The following is a 26774-nucleotide window of genomic DNA, read 5'->3' as shown; positions in this document are numbered from 1 at the left end:
GTAGTACCAAAGCAAAGGATAACTTCAAAAATTTCACAACTGTGGAAAAACCTGCAAGCTGTGGACAGATAAAATATAACAAATATCTTCTTAAACATATACCTGAATTCACACACACAAAATTACGTAACAAAAATCTCCAGATGAACACAGAGAAAATACTGATCACCAGGGCCTAAATCTCTTGATGTCTTAGGATGGGACATAAAACCAGATGGCAGTTTCCTTAACCAGAGACTTGGATTTTAGAAGCCACATAAATAGGATATAAGATCTTAGGTCATCAAAAAGTTAGTGGTTGGAGTTGAGAATTCCATCTAAAGCCAGAAGCTAAATCTACCAAAAAACGCAAAGAGATGACAATAAAATTTGTCTCAAGCTAAACTCTAAGTGGAAAACAAGTTTTCCTTGAGAATTCATAATAATCTATATGAGTCTTAAGTATGAATTTACACTGCTTGTGAATTAATACTTCTTGTTAAAAGTTGTTCTTAGTCCAATTAAGAGTTAGGACACTAAAGAAAACCCAGACAAAATAAAAATTGTATCTTTCTATGGGAAAAATAAAGAAAAGTGGATACACAGGAGCCATCATGAACTAAATTCAAGAGAAAAATGAGTTCTTTATAGGTTAGCAGAAACTGTGGCAATTTTTATCCCTGGGAGGTACCTAAGTATAATCAGATAAAAGGGCATGCCTACCAAAGACAGACAGACATTGAAAGGTTGAGGGGAAATAAGCAAAATCTCAAGTAATAGTGTGTTCTGGCAGGTGGATGAGAATCCGCAAGAGTCCCAAATGTAAATCAAAGTCTGAAAATCCATTCATACACACTGCAAGGTTCCACCCTGCACTCTGCTGAGGAAGAAGCAATGAAAAAGGAGCTGAAAATCTAAGATATTTAAGATGCTCACTCATTCCAGAGAACTTGCATTACAGGGCCCTGCTAGAGTTTAAGTCAAAGTTAAAACAAAAATATCTGAGACCGCAGCTCAAATCTTCCAAGCTAAATATTTGCAAAATTAAAAAAGTGTCAAGAATGGAAGTTGGGCTAATCATAGGCAAACCAGATAAAATCACAACTACAGATCAGCCATAGCTAAACTCAAATCTAGGAGGACTCTGTAAGGTCAGCCCTCAGTCTACCTTCAACTTAGAATAAAGGACTTGCATTCTATGGAAAATAAACAAAAATAACAAAAGAGCATACTCCTTTATCTATTGTTATTTTACATACAAAGTTTAGAATACAACATGAAATTAATTTTAAAAATAGAGAAAATGTGTCCCAAGGGGGACATTCAGCTTTGCCACCATTGCAGGATTCTTCCTCAGAAGATTACTCAGTTCTCACCTCAAAGAGATCACTGGGGAAATCTGGAAAGCTCAACTACTGGGGATCATATAGACAAGCAGGATGGGGCTTACAGCAACTGGCAAACCGCATTCCTGCATGCACCCAAGCAGAAATCCCAGCTCTGCCCATCAGCAAAGCTGAGTTGGTGGCCTTGTCTGGCCCGGAGCTCAACTGGCAGTTGTACCTGATTTGGGGGTAACCAACAGGTCATACTGGCTGTAGAGTGTGTTCTATGAATGTGAGTGGGCAAGGAAACAAATCCACAGCCTCACCCAACTGCTGAGCATAACCTTAGTCCCACCCAACCAGGAAGCCTGGCCAAAGAACCTCAAGCATCCTACAGCCCCATGCAGGCAGGAAACCAAGCCAATAGCCCTGCCCAACTGTTGAGTATAGCCCCTGGCCCCACACAATCAGGGAGCCCGAACAGTGACCCTGGGTAGTCTCAAACCCTGGGTTGTGGTACCAACAGCTTCTGAGCCCAGTGTACAGTCCTGCCTGATGGCTAAAGCCTGTAGCCTTTCCCAAGCAGGGGGCCCAAACAGTGACCTCTTCCCCATCCCGTGGCAAAACCTACAGCCCCAACCAAGAACCCCAGACAAGGACCCTGCGTGACAGCAGAGCACCAAATCTGTGAAATATATAGTTGGGAGCCCCACCTGCACAGACAGCCAGGCCAGCAACCTCACCCAACAGCACAGTACAGCAGAGCCAGCAGCCTACCAAATCACAGAGCCCAGTCTGAGGCCCCATATAAGTTCAGGGCAAAACCTGCAGGCTCACATGATTACACAGAACAACCAGAGGCCCCCAACAACCATGAAGCCCTGCCTGCTGCCCTGCCTGAACACAAGAGTCCATCAAGCTGCACCATTTGATCAGGAAGCAAAGTTTGAGGCACCACCCAACCAGGAGAGACTGCAGAGCTCCAACAGCTCAATCTGATCATAGAATCCACCCAGGGGACTGCCCGGACAGGAACACGGCCTGCAAACTCACTCAACCAGAGGCAATATCAGAGTCCCCCTAAGGTTCCCACCTAACCCCAGAGCACAACCAGCAGCCCTGACCAAACAAGCTGCCCACCCTGTGGTCTTGCTTAAATGCAGAGCTCTGCTGAGGGAATCTCCCCGACCTCAGAGCACAGGCAGTGGCCCAGCCCAACTGGAGACCCTACTAGCAAGCCTGCTGGGCCACAGACACTACCAACTGACCCTTCCATTATTTCAAGTTAAGCTGATTGATGAAGGTCTTTCACAGCCAAAGCAGACATGTAAAGTCTAGAAAAGGAGACCACTTAATCAAATGTGTAAATAACAACACAAGGATACATGGATCACAAAAAATAAGGTAAGCATGATACCATCAAAGGAAACAATATTAAAGTTCTAATAACTGACCCTAAAGAAATGGATTCTCTGTGACCTGTCTGACAAAGACTTCAGAATAATCCTCTTAAAGAAGTTTGGTGAGCTACAAGAACACCCAGGGAGACAGCTAAATGGAATTAGGAAAACACTGCATGAACAAAGAGACTTTCAACAAAGAAAAAGACACTATTAAAAAAAAAAAAAAAAAGGAACTCTAGAGCTGAAAAATACATTGACTGATCTAAAGAATTCAGAGTGCTTCAACAGCCGACTTAACTATGTGGGAGAAAGAATCAGTGAACTTGAAAATAGGTTATTTAAAAACTATTCAGTCAGAGGAGCAAAAAGAAAAAAAGGATGAAAAAGAGTGTATAAAGCCTATGGGACTAATGGAACATCATCGAAAGATGATATATGCATTATAGGAATCCCTGAAAGAGAAGACAAAGAAAAAGAATGAGAAATAGCTAAAATTAACAACCTAACATTACACCTCAAGGAACTACGGAGAAAAAAAAGGAACAAACTAAGTCCAAAGTTAAGAAAAGGAAGGAAATAATAAACATGAGTGCAGAAATAAATACAACAAAAAAATAGGAAAATACTAGAAAAGATTAACAAATCTAAGAGTTGGTTCTGTAAAAAGATAAACAAAATTGACAAATCTTTAGCTAGATTAACTAAGCAAATAATAAAGAGGAATCAAATAAATTAATCAGACATGAAAAAGGAGACATTACAACAGACACTACAAATTTACAAAGAATCATAAGAGATTACTATGAACAATTATATGCCAACAATCCCAATATACCTTCCTTACAATCAGAAAGAAGCAACATTTGAAAATGAATTATAAATCTCCTCAACTGATTTTCTTCATACAACTTAAATCTTCTCAGGCCAAATTTTTGTTTAATTATTATTTTGATAGACTTTATTTATTCACTTATAATAATTTTAATATACTATTTCAGAGGATAATACAACAGATACACACATATCCATACAGGATTAATAAATGCTAACATTGCTACATTTGTCCATCTATTTATAATTTATGAAAAATCACAGATTTAGTTCAAGCTGATTTTTATATATCTCCCCTATTCCACTGCCTCTATCTGCTAGCCTACAGTATATCACTATTCTAATTTTGCATACATCTTTGTCAATCCTTTACACTTTACTCCATAAATTGTGTCCATAAACAATATATAGTACTTATGTGTATCTTTAAATTTTACACAAATGCTATTTTACTCTAATTTTTCTCAATCTTATTTCTTAGAGTTCTGTTAAGTTGATGTGTAGATTTAATCCATTTCTTTACCAGCAATACAATATTTAACCACATAGTTATACCACAAATCCATTCTCATATTAATGGAGATTCAGATGATGTCTAATATTTATTTCCCCCATTACAAAAGAATGGTAATCAAGATCCTCATCATGACTAGTTTTAGAGCTATATGAAAGTTTTGCTGGGGGTGAATAATTATAAGCTGAAATCTACTTACTGAATATTTTCTAATTTACTAATAATGAAGAGATGCTTCTTAAAATGGTAGTAAGAAGTTATACTTCTCCCAGTGAATTTTGAAATTTCCCATTCTCATATATTTAGTCATACTTAGTGTTGTCAGATTCTTCATTTATTACCAATTGATAAATTGTGAAATGATTCTCTAATAATTTTTTTCAATTTCCCCAAACATGACAAATCTTTTATGTTTGTTACTCATTTGGGTTTCCTAGTCAGTGAACTGCCTATTAATATCTTCTTTTTTAATATATCGTTTTTTTCTTCTTGTTCTATGGTAGTTCTATTCATGCTCTTGATATCAATACCTTTTCTGTTATATGCACTGCAGGCATCCTTTCCCAACCTGTGGCTTGTCTTTTAACTTTTCATTTTAGGGCTTAAAAATTAAATTTTTTAAATATTGTACTTTTCCTATATTTACTCATCTTTTGCATTATGGTTTGTACTTTTTATATCTTGTCAAATAAATCCTTCATTGCTGAGAGGCCATTAAAAAACAAATAGAATGAAAAAATAAATTAGTATCTTCACTCACACATCCACACAAAGATATTGTGAAGTAAGACAAGGCAGAGTCGAAAAAAAAAAAACTGAATAAATATTCTAGATAAAAGAACATTTCCTGAAATTAAAACATTAATACATTGAATAACAGCTTAGACACAGTTGAATACAGAATTAGTGAACTAGAGGAAGTATTATGATTAATTAATAATTCAATTCAGAGACATTAAAAAGCTAAAAAGAAAGGTTAAGAGACAAGGAAAATAGAATGAGAAGGTTCAGCAAACATCTAATGAAGATTTAAAACTAAAAGAGGGAGCACTCTATCTAAACAGAGTTCTGTATACATTATGCCATTTGGCTGATGTAATACCCTGAGGTAGGTATTATTTTTCCCAATTTATGCAGAAAAGGACACTAAGGCTTAGTGAATATTATGTCTCATTTACACAGAAGTTGCTTGACAAAGTCTGGATTCAAATTAAGATCTGATGACTTCAAATTCCATTCTATTTCTTTTTTTCAAAGTAATCAACATTTTCCCCCTACAAAATAAAAGACAGTCAATGTTGGAACTCCTGTTTGTTTCTGACTCACTCCATGTGGAGACATTAGCAAATTAACCTAACAAGGGCCATGGTTTAGAATTATGTTAGCAGGAGAAAAATTAAAAAAAAACCTCTATGAAAGAAGAGGTTCAGTCATGATTAATGTCACATGTGACATAGCCATATACATTTATAAATAACAAAAATGTAATCCTGGTCTCTTGCTATATACAATGGAGATTAAAGACAATCCATTGAGTATTGTGCTGGTTAACTTCATGTGTCAATTTTACTGGGCCATGGAAGTGCCCAGACATTTGGTCAAACATTATACTGGCTGTTTTTGTGAGGGTGTTTCGGGGTGAGAGTAACATTTAAATCAATAGATTAAGTAAAGCACAGTGTCCTCCATAGTGTGGGTGGGCCTCATCCAATCAGTTGAGGACCTGAATGAAACAAAAAAGCTGACCCACCCTCATGTAAGGGGGACTTCCTCCTGCTTCACTGTCTTGAGTTGAGACACCATTCTGGGTTTGGTTTTTTTTTTTTTTCTTCCTGTCTTTGGATTGGAATTATGTAACAGCTCTCCTGAGTTTCCAACTTGCCAAGAGCAAATGTTGGGACTTGTCAGCCTTCAAAATCACATGAGCCAACTTCCTATAATAAATCTCTTGATATATATCACATATACATGAGATATATATATATACCATATATATAGGTGTGTGTATATATATATATCTCAGATATATAATTTCTTTGGAGAACCCTAACTCAAGCACCACTGCTTTTAGGGTTAAAGCTGATGTGTGAGTAGAGCTAAATGTCTGAAATCAAAAAGGAGTTGAAGGCAAAGTAGATGAAAGGATTCCACTTATATTCAAAGAACTTCTCTCCTCAAAGTGTGAAAACTAACATCACTAAATTCCTGGAAAATCTTACTTTAAAATCACAATATAGAGGACAAGGACAAGGAGATGGAAATTTATGGCTCAGCAGCATGTTCAGTTCTGTAGAACTCTATTAAATATTGTTCCACTCAGGTTTCCATGAGAAAGGAACAGTTGCATTTCAAAGCTGGATAAACATCAGAGGTTAGATCAGGAGAGCCTTTCCCATCCATATTTAACATAAAGTGATAAGAAAACAGGCTTTCCAAAAACAGAGTTGGTGAGCATCCAATTCATCAGCCTCCCAATAGCACTGGCTGCTGCCCAGTTTTGGACGGAAAGCATGCAAATGAGGTAGGACAGTAGGCTTTACCCCGACCCTTGGGAAGAGATAACACAGACTGACCACCACTATAAAAGCTACAAGATAAAGTGATAAGCAATGAAAGTGCAAAAGATCTTATAGGAATTACAATCTGGAGCAAATTCTGTAGCATTTGGGATGCTTAGCAGAACAAATGGGTGACATTTAATCTGTGTCTATATTAGACAGTCTTAACTTCAAAAGAAATTAACTTTTAACTTAATGCCTCATTTAAGTAGTACACACACACAAAAAGTTTGGGACTGCTGTCATTTTTGTTTGAAACATTATTTTTGCTCCTGTTATGATTTGATGAAAACAAATGGCAACCTGACCATTAACATCTATTTTTTAATATGACTTTACTGAAAGAAAAATGTTTCCCAGGCTTGAAAATAATACACTTATAGCATGGAGAACTATATAAAACAACAGGCTCAAAAGAACTGGATTTGTATCTTTATTCCAGCACTTTCTATTTATATAATCATAGCCAATAATGATGCTAAAAGAAGGTACCATTTACTGGGAACTTACTATGGGCAGCAGTTGGCTCTGTAGCCTACATTTATCATCACAATAACTCTTATGACAACCCTATGAGTTAGATACTATAATTTCCTTTTTTTAAAATGAGGAAACTGAAATTCAAAAAGGTTAAACACATTTCCCAAGATCATTTAGCTTTTCAGACCTTAGATTTCTTACCTATGAAGTTTGGGGACTGGACTAAACCGCCCCCTAAAATTCAGCTCTAATACCTGATTTTCTCTGAGAGGCTCTTAGAAACGAAGGACTCTATCATTATTAACATTCCCTGCCATGTTCAGCACAATTTATATATTGCAATCGCCAATAGTTATTTGTTGAAAATGGCCTAGTTTCATTTTAAAAATAAACCCTGAAGTTCCACAATTTTTATTAAATCACCAAATAAAGTGAGTGATCACAGTCAAGGGCTTTAAATAAGCATGCACTTCAAAGTGGAATCTCTGAAATAAACAAAGTAAGATCCAAGATATAATCTTGACTTATTCAGGGTTACAGTGCTCATACACTTAAAGTGGGACTGACTTAGAAAAGAGTATTGGAGTGTTGTCTGTATCTAATTTTTTAGTATTGCTGTGGGTGTTCAGCAAACAGAATGAGTGGCTTTGTTAATATTTTTTTCTGAGTAGGTTTAGGGACTTTCATTAGGAAAGCTTTGGCCACGATTCATTTGTTGTCATTGTCATTCTCCATTCCACTTAAGTCCACTAGGACCCAACTAACTCAATATACTGGATTTTGTTTGGAAACACGGGGCACTGAACAATGACCTAAATGTAATACAAAATCCTTGAGGAATGAAAGATAGAGAGCCATTGAAAACCAAAAGCAGTGTCAACATTCTGTGAAAGGAGTGATAGAAGTATAAACCTGAAGGTATCTGGAAAACCAAAAGGTAGAGTTATAAAACCAAGAGGGAAAACAAAGTGTTTCCCAGAACTCGATGCCCGTATGATGGAAAGACTAAAAAAACTGAAAACTTCAAAAAGTGGTAAAAAAAAATGATAGATATATTGAAAAATAAGCTACAACAAAAACATGAATAATAGAGAACCTGTAATTTTGGGTGGTGCTATACTTTTAGTACCTCCCCCCAATCAGTGGGACCATGATACATTACTTATTATGTATTAAAAAAAAAAAGAAAAATTGAAACTGGCATCTGAATTAGATTCAGGACCTACTATACATTTTAAGAAAAAGTAAAGAAAACTATTTAATTACTACTCTTAAAAGTATTCTTTATGACATACTGCTTTTCCAGCTTTTAAAATTCTTCTACAAGAATGTAATTCCTAACATTTTATTCACCAGTACAATTTCTATAATCACTCTAATCCACATCTACCTTGGCTGAATAATAAAGAAAATAGTGTCACTCAATTTAAAAATACAGTAGTTCCCCTTTACCTGTGGGGGATACATTCCAAGACCCCTCACCCAGTGAACGCCTAAAACTGTGAATAGTGCAGAATCCTATCTATATTATGTTTTTTCCTATACATAAATACCTATGACACAGTTTAATTCATAAATTAGGTAAAGAAAGAGATAACAAAATTGATTAATAATAAAATCGAACAATAATAATTTACTGTAATAAAAGTTACGTGGATGTGGTTCTCTCTCGCAAAGTATCTTATTGTACTTACTTACCTTTCTTTTTGTGATGCAAGATTCATGTCTTGCCTGGGATGCAGTGGGATGTCTCAAGATTTCATCATTACTCAGAATGGTGTAGAGTTTAAAATTTATCAATTGTTCTTCTCTGAAATTTTCCATTTAATTTTTTTAGTCTGGGGTTGACCATGTGTAATTGAAACCACAGAAAACAAAGTGTGGCTAAAGGGGACTATTGTTTATTGAAAGCATATTGCTAGGTATCTTGTAAGCACTGAGAATAAAAAGTTTTACATTCCTGCTCTCAAGTAATTCAGTCTAATAGAAGATATAGATAATTATAAACAGTTAATTTCAACACAATTTAAAAAGTTGCTTTGATAGGTGAGACAGGGCGCTGTAATCAAGTTTGGTCCTAAGAGCGCTGAAACCCGCATTGCTCAAGGTAGAGACAATCTGCTCCTTTAAAGCTACCGGCAATTTTCTTAATCATCTTTGGAGAAGGTAAGCTGCCTTTTTGGAGGATACATGTGTGGATTTTTTGGGGGTGGGAGGATCTGGTGGGGAAGGAGAGCGGCTTACGTCATATCACTGGGACACTTAGTAAAACAAAGGACAGCCACGACCTTCTTCGGGGATGAAGGTATTAAGACCGTGAGTAATGAAACGACTCTGCTGCTGTCTAACAGCAGCTAACAGCTCATCTTTCCAGCTCTCCATCATGTGCTGGGCATGGTCCTACTTGTTTTACATGTATTAACTTCCATCACTCTATGAGGTAGGGACAAATCATAGTTCTATTTTTTTAAATGAGGAAACTGAGGCACAGAGAGCATGCAGCAAGTCGACAGTGGAGTCAGGATCCTAACTCATCGAATTAGCGGGGTCTAGGTGCCTGACCACTGCTCCCTGTTGCCCAACTCCCACCCTACTGCCTTCACAGTGAACAGAACACAGTGAACAGTGGCTTTTCTGCAGGTCAGTACAGTGGATCAATCATGTTCACTAACTACTTAACACCACCCCCATTAGGAGGTGGGGGCCTGTGAACCTTCCCTTTGAACCCGGGCAGGTTCTATGACCACTCTGACCAACAGAATATGGCACAAGTGGCATGTGCCAGTTTCCAGGTCTCAAGAGACCGGAAGCTTCCACCCCCCACACTCCTGGAACAGTCATTACTTCTTTTTTAAGTCAAAAGGCAAACATGTATCATAAAGAATACATTTAAGAGTAGTGAGCCCTAAGATATCATTAAGAGACCTGACCACCCTGATGAAGAGATCACATGGAGACAAGCTGCATTCTTATGAGACTCCAGGGAGAAAGGGAGGAACAGGTGAGTCCAAGGTAAGGAGGGAAGGCTTCTCAACCCCTCCAGACCATCCCTACCTTCTGCTGGATATCACTGAGTGATCCCAGTCAATGCAAAGTGGAGCAGGAGCTGATCATTGCCCAAAATGCTAAACTTCAAAATCACACATGTAAAAACAAAAAGTTATTTTAAATGATTGAGGTTTGGAGTTGCTACTCAGCAATAAACAGCCAGAACAGACACATTGACTTCGAAGTGGATGTAAGGTAGGACATGAGGGAAATATGGAACCCAAAGATAAACAGGACACTGAGATCCTTTTTTCTTTCCAGTCATATTGTATTTCACACACACACACACACACACACACAGATTTGAAGCAAGTTATGCCACACATTAGGATCTGCACAGGTGAGTGTTACAATAGCCTCTGCGATTTTGCCCATATGGCAATTTGCAATAAATGGGAGAAAGAAACATTCTTCCCACTGATAGGAGGTAAGACTCCCTGCAGTCAGTCAGCGATTTAAGAGAGAAAGACTGGGGGCTAGGAAGGCCACCAAAGAACACATGTCCTTGCATCCAAGTGCTTATTTTCATCTAAACTTTTATTTTCTGCAAGGGAGTCTTTCTTGTTATCCTTAAGTCTTCAGTAAAGTTTTACAAAATCTTAGAGCCAGGTTAGAGCAAAGGAAAAAGTGCAGCAGGACAGGGGAGAAATAAGTAAACTGTCACTCCCCACACTCTGTACAGCACGAAGGAAAGCCCTGGATCTCAGGTCAGACTGCCTGGGGTCAAATTCCAGGCCTACAGATTACTTGTTTTATCCCCTTGGACAAATTTACTTAACACTTCAGGACTCAGCTGCCCCATCTATACAATTTGACTTAGTACTGACTCCTTTGTGCCTTCTATTTCCAACATCAAGGGAGAATGGGGAGTCTCACAAACCATTCTCGCCCTTCTCCTCAACCCCAACAGCCTTACTACGGATAACTGCTTTGAGCACCAACTGGGTTTGAGGAGGATGGAGAGAAGAGTCTAAAAACCTGGAGAGAGACTCAAAAGGCCACCAGACAACCAGTATTTTAGGCATAGAGGGCGTCATGAGGTAGCACCCAGGGTAAGAGGACTGCAGTGTGTCTTTGGAGAACCAGGAGCAGATCAAAATGACACTACGTCTGATGTGTCAAGTAGGTGTGGGGAGTAGAGGTGGAGAGAAGGAGACGAGGTGGAGAGAAACAAGAGCCAGGCCACAAAAAGCCTAATTTCTCACACCCAATAATTTGGACTTCACTGTGATCACAAGAGGGGAGTAATTATAAAGTCTGAAATTATAGACATTTCATACTTATCACATATTAACTAACACTTAATCTCCATAAAACGAGGCAAGTAGGGATTGTACTGTTATCCCATCATGAATAAAAAACTGAGGTCTAGACGTGCAGCCACTAGGATTCAACAGGTTTTTAGTTTTCTCCAGCCCAAGTGCACTGAGGCAGAAAATAATGGGCTGATGGTAGAAGCCACTCAACACATACATATAGGTCAAGAGAGTAGTTACTTCTCAAGTCCTTTTTCTCACCACCCTGGAATTTCACAGCAGAGGAATAAACAAATATATTCAAGCTCATATACCTAGGTTTACCTCCCACACTACAGCAATGAAACCAAACAGAAGTGGGTGGTCAACCACACATGCAAGCTTTTCCAGATGATTCTTCTCAGCAAAATACTTCTCTCTTATGACCTTTGTTCAACCAGACAGTATTCCAATTGTCCATATAAAAAATAGCAAATGACTTTGATGGCTAAATCACACATCAGGGCTAAGGGTGGAAAAACCCACATTACATCTTGACAATAGGGTATCACAAACTGGCTTCATGATCAGCTTATCTTGCCTTTTGTTGGCAATGTGAATGAAACTCACATCCTCTCCTGAGCAGAGAGACTTCTAAATCCAAGTCTGCTTGATTTGCTCTCAATCTTTATGTTTCAATTTTGTCTACAATGCTTCATTCAAAACTACTAAGGAATAAAATACAGCCAGTCTCTCTACAATCATTAACCTTTAAAGTTTCTAATCTAGAGAGAGTTCATTCTCAAGACTCAGAATGCTTTACTAATTAGGAATATAGCAATTTTTCAATAATATAAGACCTGGGTTTTCAACAGCAGCCCTTTACTTTTCAGATATTAAGCCCACAAAAAACTAGAACCTTTGCTAACAGGAACAGCACAGGAGTGAACAGCCATATTCAGAAGCTCCCTCTTCTAAGGAAGAGAGAACAAACAAAAGACATCTACCTCTATTATTTGTTGGTGTTCAGAAATCCAGCAGATGAAAGGGAACAGAGGCTCAGACCATTCCAAACTGTCTTTATTCTACGACCTTTCACTCCTTACTCTCACCATAACAAAACAAAAAGGCAAAAAAGCAACATTACTCTTCTAGTCTGTGTCTGAAAATGAGTATTCTGTAACAATTACTTTCTTTTCACAAAAAGAAAAAAAAGATGTCATTATTTTCATAGCCCTGCCTCCCAGACTTCCCATTCTCTCCCACCAAACCTTCTCGCCACTGTCACTACTGATTTCTTTATTAAACCTTTAGGAAGTATCTAAGGACTTATTATATAGGACCCTCAGCTCCATCCTCACTGTTCCTGCCTGAAAACAGTCCAAACCTCTCTTTGATTTCTGTCTGTTCAATTCATTCTCCACTTGACTCATGAACACTGTCTTTCCAAAATGTAAGCCACATTATAAACCTTCCGACCTCAAAATTCTTCTTAGACAATTCTAAAATCCTTCAAGATACATGTTAAATTCGTTAATATGGTCCCCTCTCACCACCTATGGCTTAGCTATAATTCCAGCCCCGGGGTAAAGGGTGGGGTGATGCAATTCACAACCGGAGAGAACTCATTCTCCCACACAGAGCCAGCAGAGGTGGTCTAGAAGCAAGTCCCAGCAGTTCTTTGGTGTAGGTTTCAGCCTTTTATGTTCCAGGCCTTAAGAGAGAAAAAAGTCAGGCCCTTTAGCAGAACTGAGCAGCTCAGTCTAGAATTCTGGGGCGCACACATGGCCACATGAAGTGGGTAGTGTGGTTGCCTCTCTAGCATCAATACTTTCCTGCTGGGGAATATTTCTTCAATTCTCCAATTTCTCCTTTCTCCTTTTGGGAAACAACTTGGAAGTCTAAGCTGAATTGACTCAGGAGGCTCTGACTGGTCGAAACAGGAGAGGCCATGGCATCCCTCTTGCCACAGAGAATGGGTCAGTGACGGGTAGATAACCTAGTGTTAATCCAAATAGCCCAGAGCACTCCTCTGGCCCCTAGGACTGTTTCAGAGGCAGACACACAATCCAAGATGCTCCAATCACCATAAAGCTCTGGACTGTGAGGAATGTGGGAAGGCATTCTGTCTCTTCCCTTAGCTATGAAGAAAGAGGTAGGTAGCCTGGAACTGCTAGCAGCTACTTTGCCAGACAAAGGATAAATCCATATGTGGGTGGGGAGCAAGGCAGAATACTCAGAGAACCACAGAAAAAGGGAGCTTCATTCCTGAGGACATTGAGGACATCTGGGTTGTTTATTAGCCAATAAATTCCCTTATTGTTTAAACCCAGACCTACCACCTAAACCATCCTATGCCTTCTCTCTTTCCCCTATCCAACACAGTCCCTTATTCCTTGCAAATTCTTTCCTCTCTCCACCCCCCAACTCCACCTATTTGATCTAAGAGTCTCAGGAGAGACTGTTAGCATTTAATTCCTTCTTCAGAGCCAATGGGACCTAGACATGACTATATAGTTCTGACCCTGTAGACAGGGGGCAGGAAGCTCTTCTGGTGCAGTGATCTCAAGGTTAAATACCTTGGAGACAATTAAAACTTTTCTTCTCCATATCTCCAGCACAGCTATTATGTCAAAAATGTTTAGTCTTTTGTCAACTTGAATTGCACTCCCAAAGGTCCCCTCTGTTAACCTGACTTCAGTTCACAGCAAGACCTGGGAAAGCCAGAAAGAAAATGAGGGGCGGGGGAAGGAGAAAAATGCATCATGCAACAGTGCACAGCGAATTGCTCGTGGTACTCTGAAAAGAACAGCAGCTGATGAACAGTTCTCTGCCTTTCCCTATACCCCTTTCCTCCCTTCAGAATCCCCACACTGGGACCCAGGGCCTTATGGATGTTGGCCCATCTTTTAGGATTTAGCCAAAGGATGAGGTTATGAAGCTAAGAGTACAACTGAGCATTCTCTCCATCATGCTTCCCCTTATGATACAGACTTCTATCACAGCTCTTGTCATTCTTTTTTATACTTCCCTGTATTCAATTCTGACTCCTGTACCAGATCCAGATGATAATGCCACTTGAAAGAAAAGCTCTTGTCATATAGTAAAGGCTCCAACATTTTTTTGTAAGTTGAATCTCATCTATGAGCTAAAATATGGAAAGGATTAGCTTCAGACTTCTATAATGGAAGTCTCCAGTGAGTATTACAGACAGTGGGAGAAAGAAAGAGAGCTTTGAAGAAGGTAAGTTCTGAACCCTTATGAGAACATAAAAAAGAACTTTCTACACATGCCTGGGACACCTGAGTCTTGTGTTGAATCAACCAGATTCACCAAACCACCCAGCAGACCTCCTGCCAAACTCAAGCTAATTATTAGCCTTAATTAACTAATTCAATTAATTACTTCACCAATCTCAATGCTGCCTCATTTACATGTAACCTAACAAATCCCATCCACATCCCAAACTCCTCATACACCCTGACTTTTGTTTTTTCAAGAGGGTGCACTGCCAGCTGAAGCTCTCCATAAGCCAGCAAGAAACACATTCAGGTTTGATCTTTCTTAATTGATTCTGGGGTCTTATGAATTGTGACCCTTTTTTACAAATTATAGTCTTACTTATTGTGAAACCTAAAACCACACCCAGTCTATAATGAACATGGTAACTTTCAGGTAGGTGAAATAAACTCTCTCCCACCTACTTTTTTTACACCATTCCCGCATTTCCAAACCCCCACTAATCCCTGTGCAAGTATTTTGTTTTCTATTTTACCCATTCAGTAAGACAAAAAATAAATAAAATCCATTCCTTTCTTTTTCATTCAATAAAGCTCAAAGTCAATTGTTTAAAATGACAAGAATACTTGAAGACATCTTTAGATCAACAAGAAGTACATGGATCAAAGACACAAATCACCCAATAATTAACCACTTACTTGCCCAGGTGCCCAACAACATGAAGGAGAGACATTCTCAAAGTGTCTGAGATTTAAATGAGATTTACATTAGATTTAAATTTCAATGCAGAACTTCAAATACAACTTCAGTATAGATTTCTAGCAACGAATTAATATTTGCTAAAGGGAATTTTTTAATTTTGGTCTGTTATTTTAATTCTTGATTTTACTGCTGATTTTTAAAATTTATTCCTCTTTGTAATTTCACTGAAGCTATTTGTCTAGTACAGTATCATCTTTTAGTTTATTTTTTTAAAAAAATCAACACAGACCTTCAACTAGTCCAAAAAAGTGATTATGAAACTCAGCCTATGTGCTCTGGCACTGCCGTTTCACTTCAGCTAGGTGTGGCAGAGGGCTGAGGTCTGTTTTAGCTAACTGGTAGTACAGTGGTTTGATCCTAGAAATCTTCCTTTTTATCCTCTTTGCTGATGGTTAAGACAGCCTGAGAAGGCACAAGCATGGTGACCATCATGCAGGAACTACTCAGTAAACATTTTGTTCCAAGATAAAATTCATTGTAAGAAAAATAAACCTTGTAGTAGCTATTTGCCCCCAAATATCTAATTCTCTCCCCAGCTCTGGTGGCATTATTCTTGCTTGCTCTCTTATGATTGGTGGGGTGAACAGAAGAAGAGATGCCTCTTCTAGAGCATTTAATTACCCCTGTAAGATCCTCCAGAGCTTTCTTTTTCCCCACACTTGGAGACCAGCTAAGGTATCAGACTGGACTCCTGAATAATTATGCTGAACAGAACTTTCTAATAATCTATGATGAATATGAACATGAGCAAGAAGCAAACCTTTGCTATTTTAAACCACAAGGAGTACCAGGTTATTTCTTACTCCAGTAAAACATAGTCTGACTAATTCAAATGTAATATAATCCCTCCAAGAAACTGAAGTTGGGGTACTAAAAATACATCCTGATAAAGTGATTTCACCTAAAATAACCCTTTTGGATACTGACTATATCACACTAAGCACAGATGATATGTCACAAAATTCTTGGAATGAAGAAATTTCCAGATATGAGGAGATATGATACTGCTCAAAGGGTACAAACTTCCAGTTCTAAGATTAACAAATTTGGGGATCTAATACACAGCATGGTGATTACAGCTAATAATACCGTATCATGTACTTGAACTTTGCTAAGGGAGTAGATCACAAATATTCTCACCACAAAAAGGAAACGGTAACTATGTGCCCGGCTGGAGGCAGTAGCTAACACTGGGATGGTAATCACTTTGGAATTTATAAATGTATCAAATCAGCATGTTGTAGAACTTAAATTTACACAATGTTATGTGTCAATTATATTTCAATAAAGCTGGGGGGTAGAAATTTTAAGTTCAAATAGCACGAAAATGGCCTCTCATTTCACCTAATGTTAAAACCTCAACTGACAAACTGAACTCTAAAATTAGAGGCCAAAGTGAAGCGAAAATAGCTCCAACTCTTTACCATACACTTCCTGCTCCAGCCCCAGTAGGGCTGAGGGCTGCCGGCATAATTGAGGTTTGTCTGCTGACTGCTGTTTCCCCAGATACTGTCGCTAAATAATTACAACCAGGCCTCTTCCCCTCTCTCCTCAGTTTCCTTCTTAGCATGAGTCAACAAACTTTGTTTTAAGCTCTGTAAGGGGCATTAGTCTTTCTTTTGTTCTTGGCAGAGAGAGGACTATTTTCAGAAAATAACCTTACTATTTTCAGAGGGGGGTCATTAGCAGCCACAAAATGAGAAGAATGTGTGTCCCCCAGGGCTCGGATGCCCCGTTACTGAATCTGAGCTTTCTGACTCCAAACCACAGAAGCCGCACCATTCTGTATTAGGTCGGCTGCAGAAGCAATTCAAGATGATACATCCCCTCTCAAGCTACCTGGGCCTCAGTTCCTGGGGAACAGACAGGGCTTGGAGTTTGAGAGTTAAAAATAAAATCACATCAAAGTGGGGCATCATAAATCTTCCCCTCAGTAAATGGGTACACCACCACAAATTTCCCAGAGATCAGCTAAGCTCCTGTGACAGAAATGCCACACAGTGTCTCTCTGCGGGGGATAGTGTGGGCATTAAGTCGGCTCCTTCAGCTTGAAAAACTCAGTCTGTGCCACTGATACTGCATGCCTGGACATCACCAGGGTCTCAAAGAAGAAAGAGAAATATTCTGCAGATTTGTAAATGAGACTCTGGAAACCCTGCCTCCTCCCCTCCCCATCTCTCCTCCCCATCTTACAATTTAAACGCACTCCGGAACCAAACTCTCCCTTTCCAGAGTTTGCTAACAGTTTATCAAAGAACCATCCTGATCATTCCTAAATTTAGCTTGCCTTCTCCTACCATCCTGGCAAAGTGCAATTACAGTTTAAAGGGAATATTTATGTACATTAGTTAACGACATCATTGCAACTTACGGCTCACACATCAACACTTAATTAGTGTAAGCATAAGTGACATAATTGCTACAAGGCATGCATTTACTAGTAATGTGAGGTAATTTCATGCACTATGCACACTTTAAATATCTACTTTATACTTTGTCAGCTGAATTTTTTTAAATCAATAAGGGATATTTACATGGATCAGAAAGCAGTCTTCTTCCCCACTGCAGACAAATATACTGTTACGGTCTTTTGAAGCATATACTATCCTGCACGATTTTTAAAGCTAGAAAGGTTAAAAATGGGCTGTAGACCCTGCCCTCAGGAATAAAGAGAACCCCCTAATGTATGAAGTATCATCCACCTTAATTATATGTGTTGTCCTCTTTCATGTATAGCTATTTAAGAATCTGCATTTAAAGGTCTCTCCCAGCATTACAAATTCTAGTTTAGAAATATTTCTGTGAAATATAGTGGTTCTGGAAAATGGGGAGTTCCAAAGCCCCCTTCCAAAATTGCAAATACTTCTAAGAAATGACGAAGAGATGCCTTTCTAAAACGTACATTTATTCAAAGCAACTCCCTACAGAATTCTCCAGCGAGTTTTCCTATGCTTGACTGCCAAGTACAAACCCCAGCCTGAGACAGCATCAGCCCTTCCTGATGTGGCTCTTATCCACCTTCCAGCCTCGCAGGAATGTGCACAACAGTCACTGCAAGACTGGGCTTGTCCCTCTCCTATTGCTCCCACTATGCTCTCTTCCTGCCTGGGGTCGCCGTCTCCTCCTGGTGTCAGTCCGTCAACACATCCCTACTGCACGCTCCTCTCTCACCTCTCACAACATCAATCACACGACGTGGTGTTACTCACACATCTGTCTCCCACACTAGAGGTCAGACAAGACTCAAATGATGAATTGGATTTCGCTTAGCTGATCTCCAGGTGACTACGGTGAATACAGTTTCCTACAGAGGCAGAATAGTGCCGTGAATGAGAACCTGGGCTTTAGAGGAAACCAGTCCTCAATTCAAGGTGACTTCAGTGAAAATGCTTCTCTGTGCCTCCAGTTCCTCAGATGTAAAATGGTGAGTAGTGGCCTCAACACCAGCCTCACAAATTGGCTAACCCCAGTTGGATTCCTTGAGCTAGGTACATGGATTTTATCTCCCTGGCTGTTTCTCTGTTACCCAAGCCCACCTTTTCCCCTGAATCTCATCTACAGGCCTGCCCTACCTCACTCACACACCCAGCAGGTTCCCAGCATCCAGGCATCCCAGCACTGGTGAGCAATGAGGCCCTCTACCGCTCTGGAGCAAAGTTTTAACAGTGACATCCACAGCAATGCTGGAATTCTAAATTATCTTTTTCCTCCCCAAGAAGGCAATCAATATAGAAGATAGAAGTGACCTAGATTTAAACTCTAGCTCAGCTACTATGTAAGTTACTTAGCAACTATTTCAGTACCAACTGTAGGTCTACCTCAGAGATACTGTAGGTTGGGTTCCAAACCATCACAATAAAGTCAGATGAATTTTTTTGCTTTCCCAGTACAAGTAAAAACTATGTTTACACTATACTGTAGTCTATTTAGTCTATTAAGTATATAATAGCATTATGTGTTAAATGTACATATGCTAATTTAAAAAGACATTATCACTAACAAATGCTAACCATCATCTGAGCCTTCAGTAAGCCATAATATTTTTGCTGATGAAGGTCTTGCCTCTATGTTTATAGCTGCAGACTGATTAGGGTGGTGGCTGCTGAAGGTTGGGGTGGCTGTGGCAATTTCTTACAATAAAATAACGAAGTGTGATGCATCAATTGACTCTTCCTCTCAAGTGCAATTTCTCTGTAGCATGCCATGCTATTTGATAGCCTTTACCCATAGTAGAACTTCTTTCAAAACTGGAGTCAATCCTCTCAACCCTGTCACTGCTTTATCAACTAAGTTTATGGAAAATTCTAAATCCGTTGTTGTCATTTCAACAATCTTCACAGCATCTTCACCAGGAGTAGATCCCATCTCAAGAAACCACTTTCTTTGCTCATCTGCTAGAAGCAACTCCTCATCCACTAGTTTAACCATGAGATTGCAGCAATTCAGTCACATCTTCAGGCTCCACTTCTGATTCTAGTTCTCTTGAATTTCCCCTACATCTGCCATTCCTTCCTCCACTGAAGTCGTGAACCTTTTGTCAAAGTCATCCATGAGGGTTGGAATCAATTTTTCCCAAAATTCTACTAATGTTAATATTGGGACCTCTTCCCATGAATCACAAATATTCTTAATGGCATCTTGAATGGTGAATTCTTTCCAGAAGGTTTTCAACTGATTTTGCCCAGATTCAGAAGAATCACTCTCTATGGCAGCTACAGCCTTACAAAGTAAATTTCTTAAATAGTAAGACCTGAAAGTCGAAATGACTCTTTGACCCATGGGCTGCAGAATGGGTGTTGTGTTAGCAGGCATTGTACATCTCCATCAGAAAGCAATCTTTTTTTCTGAGCAGTAGGTTCTTAACAGTTGGGTTTAAAATATTCAGCTGTCAACAGTTGTGCTGTCATCCAGGCTTTGTTCTGTTTATAGAGCACAGCCAGGGTAAACAGAGCAAAATTCTTAGGGGCCCTAGGATTTGGAGAATGGTAGATTAACATTGGCTTCAACGTCAGGTCACCAGCACCTAACAAAAGAGTCACTCTGTCCTTTGAAGCTGGGCACTGACTTCTCCTCTCTAGCTATGAAAGTCCTAGATGGCATCTTCTTCCAGTAGAAGGCTCTTTTGTTTACATTGAAAATCTGTTGTTTCATGTAGCCACCTTCATAAATTATCTCAGCCAGGTCTCTGGATAACTTGCTGCAGCTTCTACATCAGCACTTGCTGCTTCACCTTGCCCTTTGATGTTATGGAGATGATTTCCTTCCTTAAACATCATGAAGCAACCTCTGCTGGCTTTAAATTTTTCTTCTGCAGCTTCCTTACCTCTCTCAGCCTTCATAGAACTGAAGAGAGTTAGGGTTTTGCTCTGGATTAGGCTTTGACTTAAGGGAATGTTGTGGCTGGTTTGATCTTCTCTCAAGACCACTCAGACTTTCTCTCATATCAGTAATAAGACTGTTTCGCTTTCTTATAATTCAAATATTCACTGTAGTAGCACATTAATTTCCTTCAGAAACTTTTCCTTTGTCTTTACAACTTGCTTAATTGTTTGTGCAAGAGGTCTAGCTTTCAGCCTATCTCAGCTTTAGACATGCCTTCCTCACTGAACATAATCACTTCCAGCTTTTGATTTAAAATGAGAGATGTGTGACTCCTTCTTTAACGTGAACACTCAGAGGCCATTATAGGGTTATTTATTGGCCTAATTTCAGTATCGTTGTGTCTCAGGGAATGGGGAGGCCCAAGGAAAGGGAGAGAGATGGGGGAACAGCCAGTCATTGGAACAGTCAGAACACACAACATTTATGGGTTAAGTTTGCTGTCATATGTGGATGCGGTTCATGGAGACCCCAAAGCAATTAAAACAGTGACATCAAAGACCACTGAACACAGATCACCATAACCAATATAATAATAATGAAAAGTGTGAAGTATTTCAAGAATTACCAAAATGTGACACACAGACACAAAGTGAGCATATGCTGTTGAGAAAATGGTGCCTACAGACTTGTTGGACACAGGATTGCCAACAAACCTTCAATTTGTTCAAAAAAAAAAAAAAAAAAAACAAAAAAACCACACCATCTGTGAAGCACAATGAAGTCAAACACAATGAAACCGTGTATGCCTGTTTATTCAGGATGCAATGATGAATGAAAACCCACCTTACGGCGTGTAAATGACTCCAGCTGAGTCTGGGGCAGGTCTTTAACCTCCCTGAAGCTGTTCCTTTAACATGGAGACAATAACCCCCTACTTACTGGGCTATGATGAGGATAAAAAGAGAAAGCATATATGGGAATATGTTATAAACTGTAAAGTGCTATGCAAATCAGGATTCTAAAATTCCTATCCCTTCTCAATTCTCTTCCAATTCTAAGTCCATCTTAACCTAGCAGGGAGCGTCACGTCGCTAAAGGCACCTTCCCCTACAGTCTCTGCCTCCGGAGCACATGGTACACCCTGTAAGTTCAGAATCTTCCAGCTTGACAGGCTAATGTGCTGTCGCCAACCCCTTGATATCAGTCTAATTCTGATGTGAGGCTACAGAAGTGACAAGGGAAGCTATTTGAGAGGTGCCTCAGGTCGTAAAACATTTTGAAAATTATTTTGCTGTCGAAGTCACAGAATAGATCTACATGAAGATTCTGTGGTTCTGAACCGAACAGGAGGCACCTTTCTACTCATGCTCAGGAGAGAGCCAGCACGATGGACGAGGCTGTCATCAGTCACGTTGCTCGATGTCAGAGAAGCCTGCCCTGAGCCCACTCAGCCAGGGTCCTGGGGGCTTGCTCAGCAACTCGGAGGAAGCTTTGCAACCCAGAGTGCCTAGAAGCATCCAGGAACAGGACGTAAAAAGCCTCTTGCCACCAAAAGACACTCCTTTTTAAGTGTCAGAAATGAATGTCTTTTTCCAACAGGAGAGATCCAGAAAGCATTGAGGGACGTTATCCATCTTGTACTTTCTCAGCGAAGGATTGAGAAAAGTTGGAAAGATGGGAACTGGAATTCTCTAGTCATGTATTCTTTTCTTGCTCTTTGTGCAGTGAGCCTAGATGCCCTCTTTAAATGATGACAGAAATAAATCCAATGACTATGAGAGGACACTGACCAAAAATAGAGAGCTTTTTCACCATAGCTTTGAATCTGGAGTTTTCAAATAGAGGAAGCCTGAATGTGCCACAGAGGGGTCTTACTTACCACTACTAGGTGGAAGGAATGTCAGGCGAAACCAAGGGTGGTGGGACCAGTCTGTGCTACAAACATCAGGCCTGTGAAGTTAACTACTTCACATTTATCTGTGTATTTTTACAGGGTAGGGGAATCCACACATAAAAAGGTAAAGCTCTACCCCCAAAGTACCAAAATGACTGAAAAGAAAAGGTAACTTCTAAACATTTTCTTCTTAACCTCACAAGCTAGGCTGTACCGTCCTTTAGGATTAGAGCCCTATGTCACCCATTTCCGTAGCCACTGTATCACCTAGTGCTCTCTGCAGGGAATATTGTCCATAGGTGCCTGTTCAGTGAATAAACGAGCAAATAAATATGAAAGATCTAAGAGAAAGAGGACGCAGATGAAGAGAAAGAGAAAGAAAGGAAAGGAAAAAAGACAAACTGCAAACAGAATTATTAGCACATAGCATTAACAAATAAAAATCAGAAAATATGGTAGTTTGTCCAGCTTAAGCTGCCTGGCTGAAACAGAGCAGCCAGGTGAGTCAAGGGGAGCAGAAAGTCACTGCGACATGTCCTTCTTCCTGTACTTTACCTCCCTTCCTCCCCCACTGTAGACCCTATCTGGACAAGAAGAAACGAGAAGAAAGGTACCTTTCGGGTAAAAATCCCTCTTGCATTTGTTTATTTCAATGCCCTGGTTCCCACGGCCCTCCATAGATCTATCATTCTAGAACATGGTGGCTGAGATTATTCGCCATCACTCAATCTATGCACAAAGGTCATTCAAACACGGAGCCACCATCATGTCAGTCGGCCCCACTAATGTTCTAGAAGGAGCCAAAGTGGTATATCAGCTTCAGCAGCTTCCAGACAAAGAATATTATTTTTAATGCACTGTGGCGAAGTGTCAATGGTGCTTTTGACCTTTATTATTTGTGATAATAACTAGCCAAAGACAACCACATGGTTCAGAGCTGCAAGAGCGTATTTCCACAAACCTCCATCAAGTAACCATTACTTATGATTCTCATCTTTTCCAATGAATATTTCAGAACATGGCAGAATCCTGGTGTCAGTAGGAGACACGCTCAGAGTGTCCTCCTGGATGGGGACTGTTATTTTTCTAGTTACACAAAAGAAAGAGCTTTTAACCCCCTTCTCAGGAGGCTGGACTATTTATGTCACAAACCTTCACTCAAAGGTTTTAATAGCGAAGAAATTGTTCCTCTATGTCTTCTCTCAAACACTTGACCCATTCGTGCCCTCTATTTGCCTCATGTATGGCAAATTATTTCTGTCCACCACCTTCAAAAGCTCTATCTCTAGGCCCTGGGGGAAAGCTGCACTTGAACAAGGATGGGTCTAGACCTGGTATAGACTAGAGACTCTTAAGGTTAGTTTGGATAAGCATAGATGAATTTCAAAATAGGGCCAGTACTACTTATATTAGTCATCTTTCCAGTTTGCTTACCATTGAGTTTCCAAAACTCCGATTTACAGTTCACAATAAAACATCTGTCATGTTATTTATAGACAAAATCAGACATCTATTTTATAATAATAACAGTATAGTAACAATAACAATAACAATACTTACTTTACCAGCAACTTGTGGCTGTCTTCTCGCTCTCCGATGATGAAAACAAATACAACAGAATTCAAACCACAAACTATTGTTAGAAGACAAAGGCTTGGGTCAATTGTATTTTATCTCCGAAGGATCTAGAGTTCTTAAAAACATGGGCTGGATGCTCTATGCCTTCAGTTCAGCTGTGCCATGCTTCAGTAAATGGTGAGCCCTCAGCAATCCTCGCTGACTACAAGTGCATGAAAAATATAAAGTTCCAGCTAGGCTTTGCAGAAAAACTGAGAAATAAAGCCAACTTACAAAAACGAGACCCATCGAATCACAGAGATCCTACCTCCAGATTGTGTCTCTCCTGCAGGCCTGGTTCAGACAGCATTATCTCTGGCCAGGGCAACCGCTCTAGCCTTCAAACAGCTTTCAGAAGGCTGGACCAAATAGTTTATCTACAAAACAAATAAGCAGACACAGGATTAGACTGACATCAAACTTCTTACCATCAACTCTGAATTTTAGAAGATAAAGGTGCATTCAAAGTTACACGAGATTCTGGACCTAAAACTACAGTCATACAAAATAGCAATCAAGTATGGAAAAAAACAAGGGTGTGTTTGGATGTGCATGGCACAGAATGTTGATAAACCAAGTACCATTTATGAATCTGACAAAAAATGAGTATGTACTACAGACAACATATGAAGTTGAAACCAAAAAAGGGAAGACACAGGATTCCAAGAGAAAAATGCTACCCCAAGAGTATAAGACTGGAGCCAACAACTACTGGAGCTATAAGCAGATCAAAAGAGCAACCAGCCCAAATAGAGCAGGAAGTCAATGTGCTCCAGAGAGTCTTCTCTGCGAAGAAGGTATCATTTATGCAAAAAATGAGGCTGGATAATTTTGAGACTACGGTAAAAAAAAAAAATCATTATTTTGACAATCATTGGACAAAAAAATGCCATAAATAAAAGATAATAAATTCATTTCTAAAAGTCAATAAAAAAGCCAAAACAGGAAAAAGAAGAATTAACCCCAAAAGCCATTGTTTAAACATGAGTCATGTTAAAATATAACAGCATTATAATAAAAGCGAATCCATTTGACTTTGACACTAGGAACATTCTTCCTCAAATGGCAATGTTATAACATTGGATGTAAAAAGAAGGAAGTGCAATCCAACGCCTTTATTTGAATTTGTGGTGAATAATACGTACATAGCCATAAAAACAAATAATATTTATTGCTTTTCAGTCTTCGGTAAAAGCTAACGACAAAGCTCATAATGATTATGGTTTCAGAAAGGATGGTAAATGTTTCACCATGACTGCATAAAATTAAAAGAAGAGCTGCCACAAATTGGGAAGTGGGAGGGCAAGAGAGGTAACAGAAGGGAGAGCAGGGATATAAGTGTAATATTCAGATTTATGAAATTAATCATAGGAGGAAGTAAAAATAGCAATGTATAAAAGTAGTTGGTTTGGGGGAGTGAAACTGAGGCTGAGGAAGAATAAGCAGACAAACATTCTGATTTTCATTTCAAACCTGTCTGGGCTTACAAAAAAGTAAACAATACATGCATCAAATAATTGTATTGGACACCTTAAATATGTACAATTTTTATTTGTCAATTACACCTCAATCAAGCTGGAAAAAAATAAATGAACAGACACATGTGTTGTTTTCTTTAAAACAATGATATAAATAAAATCTATTAACATGGACAAAAGGAGATCTTAAACGAAAAAGCACAGCATGACCTCAAATATGTTTATATTGGTCCATGTGCTTAGGAAAAAGCGTCAAAAAATCTATGCCAACTCATTCATGTTTGTACATCTAGAAAATGAATTCCTGGTGATTTTTCATTCCCTTCTTTACAACTTTAAAGATTACTTGATCCTTTTTTTTTTTTTTTTTTTACAATGAGTACATGTTTTAAAAATAGGAAAAAGTTTTACTCTTCTAAAATTTTAAAATGTGTTCTTAATCCTACAATAAAATATCAATATACTACTTCTAGATTTTCAATAGTTTAAAATATGTTGATATTTTAAGTGAAATCATGACTATCCATATTAAATTTTGCATAGATCGGATTATACAGAACCAAAATTTCTTCAAGCTGCTCTCCATGTGTTTATTTACAACACACCCTTGCCTCCATGTATCACCTTTTGTACAAACTAGCCTACATGTCCATTTTCCAACATGTCTACCTCCCCCAGAGAAGATCCTGAAGCTAAGAACCACGTCTTCATTAATTTTGTATCCCCACATCCTTGCACATCAAAGGCATGCAATGTGAGTCCTGATCAGTCTGAGAGAAAGCTCAATGTACTTCCCTCCTGTGTGCACAGTTACCAAACATTCCCTTTCACAAATACTGTGTTCACTCACACAACAAAAGAAGAGGGGCAGCTATGTAACAACCAAGTCCCTGATTTTGCTCCACCTTCCCTTCCCAATCCTCTAGACAGCTAGGAAGGATTTTCTTCCCTGCTTGATCACTCCACCTGAGCCCAAGTAACCTTTCCTAAAACAGAACTTTCCAGCAGGAGGGCTTTTGTGGGAGTTCTGACTAGCCTCCAGCAGAGGGTGCAGCCATTTTCGAAAAAGATCTCTAAGATTGCAAGAG

The 26774-nt window shown here is 39.2% G+C and overlaps 1 long non-coding RNA gene across 1 annotated transcript in view; it reads right to left on the bottom strand.

The window, feature by feature from the left end:
• LOC135322345 (uncharacterized) overlaps positions 1–24496 on the bottom strand; it is a 165725-nt gene extending 141229 nt beyond the window's left edge. Inside the window, exon 1 of the long non-coding RNA XR_010382874.1 lies at positions 24477–24496. This is a non-coding gene — a long non-coding RNA (uncharacterized LOC135322345). The remainder of the gene's footprint in view (positions 1–24476) is intronic.
• Between the last annotated feature and the right edge of the window lie 2278 nt (positions 24497–26774).

Source organism: Camelus dromedarius, chromosome 10, assembly GCF_036321535.1.
Source record: "Camelus dromedarius isolate mCamDro1 chromosome 10, mCamDro1.pat, whole genome shotgun sequence".
Classification (NCBI taxonomy): Eukaryota; Metazoa; Chordata; class Mammalia; order Artiodactyla; family Camelidae; genus Camelus; species Camelus dromedarius.
Note: the sequence above shows the minus strand (reverse complement) of the source record. Positions and strands in the feature narration are given on the sequence as shown.